The 10030-nt window shown below is 45.9% G+C and overlaps 1 non-coding gene and 1 pseudogene across 1 annotated transcript; one reads left to right on the forward strand and one right to left on the reverse strand.

Moving 5' to 3' along the window:
* Positions 1 to 7297: 7297 nt before the first annotated feature.
* Positions 7298 to 7687, reverse strand: LOC137345335 (histone H2AX-like; annotated as a pseudogene).
* Positions 7688 to 7757: 70 nt separating this feature from the next.
* On the forward strand, positions 7758 to 7840 carry trnal-uag (transfer RNA leucine (anticodon UAG)). The gene has a single exon. It is a non-coding gene; the product is annotated as a tRNA-Leu (tRNA).
* The last annotated feature ends 2190 nt before the right edge of the window (positions 7841 to 10030 follow it).

Below are 10030 nucleotides of genomic sequence, written 5' to 3' on the forward strand. Positions count from 1 at the left end.
GGATCTGGATCTGTTTGGAGACCAGTTACCAGTGGTGTCCCACAGGGATCGGTGTTGGGTCTGTTGCTCTTTATTATTTTTATTAATGATCTGGATGTAGGTGTAGGGGGCACCATCTGTAAATTTACAGATGATTTGAAGATCTGTGCGAGTGTTCAGACTGTAGACGATGCTCGACTGTTTCAGGCTGATCTTAATGTGTTGGGAGATTGGGCTCATGACTGGTAAATGATGTTTAATTTGGGTAAGTGCAGTGTTATTCATGTGGACAGGGCAATTGCTCAACATTCATACACCCTTCAGGGAAAAACATTAAAGCAGGTGGAGAAAGAAAATAATTTTGAGCAGAGATCTGGATGTTCTAGTGCACAGATCTCTAAAGGTACAGCAGCAATGCTGTGAAGTGATAGTTGGAGCAAATAGAGGGTTGGGCTGCATTCAGAGGATAATTGCATATAAGATGGGGCATATTCTTTCATGGGATGTGAGCGACACTGGCAAGGCCAGAATTTGTTACCCATCCCTAATTGTCCTTGACAAGGTGGCGGTGAGCTGCCTTCTTGAATTGCTGCACTCCATGTGGTGTAGGTACACCCACAGTGCTGTTAGGAAGGGAGATCCAGGATTTTGACCCAACATCAGTGAATGAACAGCGATATTGTTGCAGATCAGATGGTGTGTGACTTGAAGGGGAACTTGCAGATGGTGGTGTTTCCATGCATCTGCAGCCCTTGTCCTTCAAGGTGGTGGAGGTCTTCGGTTTGGAAGGTGTTTTTGAAGGAGCCTTGGTGAGTTGCAGCAGTGCATCTGGTAGATGGTACACACTACTGCCACTGTGCGTCAGTGGTGAAGGGAGTGAATGTTTAAGGTGGTGAATGGGGTGACAATCAAGGCAGCTGCTTTGTCCTGAACAGTGTCGAGTTTCTAGAGTATTGTTGGAGCTGCACTCATCCTGGCTTGTGCCTTGTAGATGGTGGACAAGTTTTGGAGAGTCAAAAATCACAAAATTATTACAGTGCAGAAGGAGGCTATTCGGCCCATTGTGTCTGCATAGAATCATTGAACCTAGAAAGTTTACAGCACAGGCAGGCCAAAAATCGGGCAACCCAGCGGAATCCCATTGTCCAGCATTTGGACCGTAGCCCTGCAGGTTCAGGTACTTGAGGTGCACATCCAGACTCCTCTTAAATGAGTTGAGGGTTTCTGCCTCAACTACCCTTATAGGCAGTGAGTTTCAGACCCCTCGCACCCTCTGGGTGAAAAAACGGTTCCTCATCTCCCCTCTAATCGATCAACGAATCACTTTAAATCTATGCCCCTTAGTCATTGACCTCCCTGCTAAGGTAAATAGACCCTTCTCATCCACTCTATCCAGACCCCTCACAATTTTATACATTTCAATCAAATCTCCCCTCAAAAAATTGGATTAAGGGCAGAAACAAGCAAGTTGTAGTAAATGGTTTCTTTTCAGACTAGGGGATGGTCGACAGTGGTGTTCCCCGAGGGTCAGTGCTGGGATCACTGCTTTTCTTGCTATGTATAAAATATGTGGATCTTGGAATACGGAACAGAATCTCAAAATTTGCTGACGATACCAAACTTGGAGGTGAGGCAAACAGTGAGGATGATATGAACCGCCTGCAATAGGACATAGATAGGCTGGCAGAATGAGCAGAGAGGTGACGGATGGAATTTAATACTGTTAAGTGTGAGGTGATGCATTTTGACAGAAGGAATAGGGAGAGGCAATGTATCCTTAATGGCACAGTTCTAAAGAGTGTTCAGGGACAGAGGGACCTGGGGATGCATGTGCATTGATCTTTGCAGGTAGCAGGGCATATTGAGAGAGTAGTAGTAAAATATATGGCATCTTGGGCTTTATACAAACATACAAGCATATGAACATATGAATTAGGAGCAGGAGTAGGCCACTCAGCCCTTCAAGCCTGCTCCGCCATTCAATAATTTCATAGCTGAACTGATGACCCACATTTCCAGCTACCCCTGACCACCCCCTTGCTTATCAAGAATCTATCTACATCTGCCTTAAAAATATTCAAAGACTCTGCTTCCACTGCGTTTTGAGGAAGAGAACTGCAAAGACTCACAACCCTCTAAGAGAAAAAAATTCTCCTCATCTCTGTCTTAAATGGGCGACCCCATATTTTTAAACAGTGACCCCTAATTTTAGATTCTCCCACAAGAGGAAACATCCTTTGTACATCCACCCTGTCAAGACCCTCAGGATCTTATGTGTTTCAATCAAGTTGCCTCTTACTCTTCTAAAATCTGGTGGATACAAGCCAAGCCTGTCCAATTTTTCCTTGTAAGACAGCCCACCATTCCAGGTATTTGTCCAGTAAACCTTCTCTGAACTGCCTCCAATGCATTCACATCCTTCCTTAAATAAGGAGACCAGTTCTGTAGACAGTACTCCAGATGTGGTCTTACCAATGCCCTGTGTAGCTGAAGCATAACCTCCCTACTTTTGTATTCAATTCCCCTCGCGATAAACACGAGCATTCTATTAGCTTTCCTAATTACGTGCTGTACCTGCATACTAACCTTGTGCGATTCATACACGAGGACACCCAGATCCCTCTGCATCTCAGGGCTCTGCAATCTCTCACCATTTAGATAATATGCTTCTTTTTTATTCTTCCCGCCAAAGTGGACAATTTCACACTTTCCCACATTTTACTCCATTTGCCAGGTTGTTGCCCACTCACTTAACCGATCTACATCTCTTTGTAGCCCCCTTATAAGAAGATAAGAAATAGGAGCAGGAGTAGGCCATTCAGTCCCCAAAGCCTGCCCCACCATTTGATAAGATCAGGGATGATTTGCTGCAGACCTCAACTCCTCTTTCGTGCCAGCTCCTCATAGCCCTCAACTCCCCAATATTTCAAAAATCTATCTACCTCCTCTTTAAATGCTTTCAGTGATTTAGCCTCCACAACTCTCTGGGTAGAGAATTCCAGACATTCACTACCCTCTGAGAGAAGAAATTCCTTTGCATCTCAGTTTTAAATGACTGTCCCCTTATTCTGTAACTATGTCACCTAGTTTGAGATTCCCCCACTAGTGGAAACATCTACCCTGTCAAGCCCCCTCAGAATCTTATACATTTCAATAAGATCACCCTTATTCTTCTAAACTTTAATGTATAAAGGCCTAACTTGTTAGCCATTCTTGATAAGTCAACCCCTTTCTCCCAGGAATCAGCCGAGTGAATCTCTTTTGACTGTATCCAATGCCAATATATCCTTTCTTAAATACGGGGACCAAAACTGTACACAGCACTCCAGGTGTGGCCTCACCAACACCCTGTACAGCTTTAACAAGACTTCCCTATTTTTAAACTCCAGCCCCCTAGCAATAAAGGCCAAAATTCCATTTGCCCTCTTAATTACTTGCTGCACCTGCATGCTAACTTTTTGTGTTTCAATCACAAGAACACCCAGATCCCTCTTTTTTGGAGTCTCTGTCTATTTATATAATAGTCTGCATTTTGATTCTTCCTACCAAAGTGTATGACCTCACACTTTCCTACATTAAACTCCATCTGCCAAGTTTTTGCCCACTCACTCAACCTATCTATATCCCCTTGGAGATTCCTTATGTCTTCATGACAACATGCCCTACCTATTTTTGTATCATCAGCAAATTTGGATATATTACACTCTGCCCCCTCCTCCATGTCATTAATATAGATAGTAAATAATTGAACCCCAAGCACTGATCCTTGTGGCACTCCACCAGTCACATCCTGCCAATGAGAAAATGGCCCATTTATGCCTACTCTTTGTTTCAAGGAATTGGTAACTCGTGTGTGCATCATCACTTCAGGAAGTGATGTCATACAGTATGTGACAGAGTAGGAGATGGGATGATCCCCGGTAAGATGTGCCTGTAATACTCTCCTGTAAATTGTATATAGTATTGTCAGTCTTCAATAAAAAAGTCAAATTATTTGTTGGCGTTGATCAGTGTGTGATTGGTAAGTCTGTGTGAAGAACAAGGGTTGGCAACATGTCTGTACATGGACACCAGTGTCCACGTTAAAACAGTTCGGTGCGTGACTGATAATTTCAGGGATGAGAACTTTCCCATTGGCTTCTTCTTCCAGACCAGTCTGACTTTCAATCAAATCGCAGCCGTCAGTTTCACAGCTGACAGGTCCTGAGAGCAGAGACAACGTTTCAGAACCTCGGACAAGTTCGGAGCTTTCCGGCAGTTCTGATTTCATTTAAAAGCCCTCCAGAAAAACCCGAGCTTGTCCGAGTTTCGGAAGTGCTGTCTCTGCTCAAAGCACCTGTCAGCTGTGAAACTGACGGCTGCGATTTAAAAAAAAAGACTAACCATAAAGCTGAGAGTTCTCGCTCTCTGCAACTGTCAGAGAGAGGGAGAGAGAGAGAGAGGAGAGTAAGAGGGAGAGAGGAGACCGGGGGTGGGTGTCGGCAGAGAGAGAGGGGCAGAGAGAGAAAGGACAACCTGAAAGGTTTACCCCGTATCCTTAGATTATGACCCCTGGTTCTGGACTCACACCCAAATCCCATGAACGAATAAAAAAAGTCACAACTGTGATTGGCTCTTGTCGCGGACTCTGGTTAATAGACAATATTCGGAGCGCCGGCCCCAGACTGTTTAACACTGACTGAGCTGAGAAAATACAACTCACCCCCGAGAATCCGCAGCACAGACTGAGCGGAGGGGAAAACCTATCCTGGGAACTCTACATTCAGGGAACAGTTTGTCCTGTGAATATGCAGAATTGAATATTGTGGAAGAGAGATTGTATTAAAGGGGAGGGCGGGTTAGTCTGAAGCCACTGTGTTTGTGGGTCCGCTCTCATCGCCGGATTTCAGAGTCATTCTTGTGTAAAATCAAATGATTTTCCAGTCAAAGAACCGCCCTGCTCCCTGCTCAGCCCCAAAGTGGGAATTCGGGATCATTTTTTTTTATTTCAAGATTTCAGTTGAAAAGTAGAGAACATGTCAGCGAGGGGTGAGAGAGGGCGGTCAGTGCAGCAATAAAACCAGGTGAAATGGAAAATGGAGTCCTCAATCCTAGTGAAAGCTTTTCAACAGCAAACATACTGGAGTGAGAGACAGGAAAGATCTAGTCTGGAAGTCTGGAGTCTCTGAATTTCAATGGAATTGGAGAGTTTGTGAGGAGAGAGAAACACAGAGAGACAGCAGGAGCCGGGAGCTGACAGCAGCTTGTCTCCGCCCCGTCCTCTCTCTGCCTTTAAGTTGCTCTGTGCCGCCATCACCGGCTTCATTTCTGACCCAGTTCACATTGACAGAGAGAATTTGTGCAGAGTCCCGGACATGACCGATCGTGCAGCCGCCCAAACGGCTCCTCCAGCCGCCGCCCAAGTCAAGACCCCCAAGAAGAAGGCGGCGGCTCCCCGGAAAAAGCCAGCCGGTCTCCCGTTGGGCGAACAGATCCTCAAGATTGTGCCGGCTTTCAGCGATCGCAAGGGGATGTCCCTGTCCGCCATAAAGAAGGCTCTGGGTAGCAGCGGTGTCGATGTGGAGAAGCTCAGGACCCAGATCAAGCAAAGTATCAAGAGGAATGTGAACAAAGGCTCCCTGGTGCAGAGCAAGGGACAGGGAGCCTCCGGCTCCTTCAAAATCAGCAAGAAGGAAAACCCAGGGAAAAGTGGGAAAGAAGGTGAAGAAACCAGCAGACAAGAAATCTTTAGTGAAGAAACCAGCAGACAAGAAATCTTTAGTGAAGAAACCAGCCGACAAGAAATCTTTAGTGAAGAAACCAGCAGACAAGAAATCTTTAGTGAAGAAACCAGCAACCAAGAAATCTTTAGCGAAGAAACCAGCAGACAAGAAATCTTTAGTGAAGAAACCAGCAGCTCAGAAATCTTTCGTGAAGGAACCAGTAGACAAGAAATCTTTAGTGAAGAAATCAGCAGCCAAGAAATCTTTAGTGAAGAAACCAGCAGACAAGAAATCCTTCGTTAGAAACCAGCAGACAAGAAATCATTGGTGAAGAAACCAGCAGCCAAGAAAGTTACAACAAAGAAAGTAACAGCCAAGAAAACGAGCAGAAAGGCGGCGGCAACGCCAAATAAGGCAGTGAAGAAAGCAGCGCTTCAGAGAAAGTCTCCTGCGAAGAAGGTCAAAAAAGGCAAGAGTGCGGCGGGCGGAAAGGCGCTGAAGAAAGTGCAGACATGGAAGAGCAAGGTCAAGCCGAAAGCAGCGAAGGCTCAGAAAGCAGGGTCTGGAAAGAAGTGAAAGAGCGCGGGAAACTTGTAAACATCTGAACACAAAGGCTCTTCTCAGAGCCACCCACATCTCTCAGGAAAGAGCTGATCCCCTGATCAAATGATCCCTGTCCCGGCCCCGCCTGCAGATTCCACATGGAAATGATTTGGAGTAAATCCAGGATCCCTGGTGACTCGCTGACATCCCCTCCACCCAGCCCTTTCCCCACTCTCTGTAATAAAACAGAAGGATGTCCGGCCCTCACTCTAACTGGAGATGTGTTCGGTGTAGTCTCAGTTCACAAATTCAGGGGGAGAGTCCTGTAAGGTAGCTCGGTCACTCTGACTGAAACCGCCAGTTCCCCGGGGCTGCAGCCACTGACACTGCGGGGAGAGAATCCCCGACTCTATCCCGTCGCCGGGGGAACAAACAACTTTGTGTCCGGAGAAGAGGAAGGGCCGGGGAGAAGGTACATCTTAAAGCGCTGCAGTGGACTCAGCTCCTGTGTGTGCACAACTCTCACTGATTCCGTCCTCTGGGAACAGTGCAGTCTAAACAGATCAGGTTAGGAGCGAAACACACAGTCCGAGAATGGCCTCTTTCTTCCTGCATTTACTCTGTTCTGGGAGCAGATTCTCATTGAGAAGCGGCGCTCAGATCACCAGAGAGAAAAAAAAAACACAATTCAAACTGTCCAAATGAAAAACAGAGAATTAACCCGGACACTTCCATTATTAAATTAACTCATCAGCTCCGAACCAGTTCCCGTTAATGTACCGGGATAATCTCGGGATTTATCAAATCGAAGGCAGCGGGATTTATTAAATTGTTGATTCTACACCCTGTAGTTCACTTCTTCACTTAACTGGAGGGGGAGATGTGTGAGCAGAGAAACAGAGCGAAATCCAGAGAGGGAACTGAAAAGACACCTGGACAGATGTGAAACAGGTCAATCCACTGTTCCAATAACTCCATCTCTGATTCCCTCCTGACAGTAACCAGTCCTTTCACAGAGACTGTGGGTGGCTCTGAAAAGAGCCTTTGGTTTATTTGATGACATTTTAGCCGCTTTACTTTTTCTGGGAGCTCTGAGCGCTGGTTTTCTTGGGCAGCAGCACGGCCTGGATATTAGGCAGCACCCCGCCCTGAGCGATAGTCACCCCTCCCAGCAGCTTGTTGAGCTCCTCGTCGTTGCGGACGGCCAGCTGCAGGTGTCTGGGGATGATGCAGGTCTTCTTGTTGTCCCGGGCCGCGTTACCGGCCAGCTCGAGGATTTCAGCGGTCAGATACTCGAGCACAGCAGCCAGATAGACCGGGGCTCCGGCACCCACACGCTCAGCATAGTTACCCTTTCTCAGGAGCCTGTGAACACGGCCCACCGGGAACTACAGTCCAGCCCGGGAGGAGCGAGACTTGGCCTTGGCCTGAGCTTTCCCGCTGGTCTTTCCTCTTCCAGACATTTCCTCAATCTCACAAATACTTTCACAAAGAATGGTTAATTTCCTTAGCATTAATAATAGCCAATAGGCGGTCAGGATGGCCGAGCGGTCTAAGGCGCTGCGTTTAGTTCGTAGTTTCAATGGGAGGCGTGGGTTCAAATCCCACTTCTGACACCTTGTGTTTTGACTGCACTGGAGGCGTTTGGGAGCAGCGGTGAAGAGCAAAGAGAAAGTAGGAAAGAACATGGACAAGCAAAATAACAATGGACCCAAAGATGTTGCATCAAAACATCAGAGTGAGAGGCAACCAAGCAACCAGCAGGGCACAGAAAAGATCAAAAATGTAACCTTTGTATCGGGGTGGAAGATGTTGCCAATATCCTTAATGAATAGTTTACTGTCTTCTCAAATGAGAGGGTGAAGCAGATATTGTTATGAAGGAGGAGGAGTGTGAAGTATTGGACGTGATAACTTAAGGAGAGAGGAAGACTTAATTGGATGAACATCCTTGAATGTGGATAAATCATCAGGACCAGATGAAATGTACCCCAGGCTGTTGAATGAAGCCAGGGAAGAAATAGTGGAAGGTCTGACCATCGTTTTCCAGAGGATTGGAGGTCTTGTAACATTGCAATAAAAGCAAAATACGATGCAGATCAAGCATGGCTGAGCCTTGAGAGTAGAGAAACAGGGCTGAATTCCCTGAACCAGTGCTACAGCTTTCAGAATAGAAGGAGCCTAAACAAACCTGATGGGTTCCACTTAAACAAAAGAGCTGGAGGTGTTGACAGTCAGAACAGATAAAATGTGCAGGAGTGTTTGAAGCAGATTCTGTGTGGTTACTGTAGTTGTACGATGGAGTTATTTCAAGGAGGTGATTCTGAATGTCATGGATCAACGTGGACCCACCCAAGGCAAAGGTCACTGAAAGTGACAACGCAGGTGGATAAGGTAGTCAAGAAGGCATACGGCATGCTTGCCTTCATCGGTCGGGGCATAGAGTATAAAAATTGGCAAGTCATGTTGCAGCTGCACAGAACCATAGTTAGGCCACACTTAGAATATTGCGTGCAATTCTGGTCGCCACACTACCAGAAGGATGTGGAGGCTTTGGAGAGGGTACAGAGGAGGTTTACCAGGATGTTGCCTGGTCTGGAGGGCATTAGCTATGAGGAGAAGTTTGAAAAACTCGGATTGTTTTCACTGGAACGACGGAGGTGAAGGGGCGACATTATAGAAGTTTACAAAGTTATGAGCGGCATGGACAGAGTGGATAGTCAGAAGCTTTTTCCCAGGGTGGAAAAGTCAGTTATTAGAGGACATAGGTTTAAGGTGCGAGGGGCAAAGTTTAGAGGGGATGTGCGAGGCAAGTTTTTTACACAGAGGATGGTGAGTGCCTGGAACTTGCTGCCAGGGGAGGTGGTGGAAGCAGATACGATAGCGACGTTTAAGAGACATCTTGACAAATACATGAATTGGAAGGGAATAGAGGGATATGGGCCCCGGAAGTGCAGAAGGTGTTAGTTTAGGCAGGCATCAAGATCGGCGCAGGCTTGGAGGGCCAAATGGCCTGTTCCTCTGCTGTACTGTTCTTTGTTCTTTGTTCTAAGCTTCCCTGTGGTCCAGCCTGGTTGAATGGAACTGAAGCAAACAAATCATCCAGAAGAGGAAAATATATATAAGGCCATGAAAGCACAGAATTCAGATGGATGCAATACCAGATGGTATGGCAAGAGTGTAAAACAGCAACAGACTGGTGAATAAAACTTTCCCATTGAATAAGACAAGAAAAGAGAAGGGTAATAATAGTGTCAGAGGTGAGTTGTGACACTATTCACATTCCACCTTGATCTGAATAGGACTGTTGAAGGGAGTGATTGAGAAGAATAGAGGAGAAATGAAAAGAAAGGAGAAATAAACAAAAGGTCTTTTGATTTTAGAATGCTTGTTTTTGGAAATGACAGACTGTAAAGTGTGTGTGTCAGAAGATATAGAGCGAAGTTGGGTGTGACAAGATCACAGGAAAGTCGTGCCCTGAGACAAGGTGTGTGTTGACAGGAAAGCTGCTTTCTTTTGCACAAAATGTAATTTATTCATATAATTTGTGCAATTACATTGCAAAGCAGTTCAATTTTAATATTACATAAGGTACAATACAGATCAGTTTCCTTCAATAATGTACATGAGGTATCTCACTATCCCTGCCTGCACAGGTTATATTTACAGTATTTACATTACACATCAAACATTCTCTGGTGCACACAGCCCGAGGGGTTTTACACAGATTCCTGCCCCTCGCTGTACTAGGGCCTTAGACTGTCACCTTTCTATTGAGACTCCATGGTGGCTTCCCCAAGCTTTAAT

This window comes from Heterodontus francisci, chromosome 28, assembly GCF_036365525.1.
Source record: "Heterodontus francisci isolate sHetFra1 chromosome 28, sHetFra1.hap1, whole genome shotgun sequence".
Taxonomy (NCBI): Eukaryota; Metazoa; Chordata; class Chondrichthyes; order Heterodontiformes; family Heterodontidae; genus Heterodontus; species Heterodontus francisci.